This window comes from Rhagoletis zephyria, unplaced genomic scaffold (assembly GCF_001687245.7).
Source record: "Rhagoletis zephyria isolate East Lansing unplaced genomic scaffold, Rhagoletis_zephyria_1.1 Rzeph_scaffold_00971, whole genome shotgun sequence".
NCBI lineage: Eukaryota > Metazoa > Arthropoda > Insecta > Diptera > Tephritidae > Rhagoletis > Rhagoletis zephyria.
Window position 1 is genome coordinate 62,881 of NW_016158055.1, and position 393 is coordinate 63,273.

A 393-nucleotide genomic window follows, 5' to 3' on the forward strand; every position below is an offset into this window, starting at 1 on the left:
ATTTATGTATACATTTGTCTATATCTATCTCGATTCGTTTTGGCTGTTACAAACAACCGTTATGTGAACAAAATTAATATACCCTTGTGCACAAGTGCGCTCGGGTATAAAAATTGGCATCGACAAAGCACTTCTAAATCTCATCTAATCGTTTGAAAAATGTGGGCTCTGGACTATCTTGAACTGTAAATTCCAGTTTGGCACCATTGTCTTTCAGGGATACTTTAGACTGGGGGTTGAACGGCGAACTTTTTTTTGATATGGTCATATGTAGTACATGCTTACATACATATATACTTATGCGTATGTAAATATGATTACTTAGATAACATCAAAGTTATTTTGTGCTCTCATGAATCATTTCTGGGGCAGAATCCTACATACATTCAAACA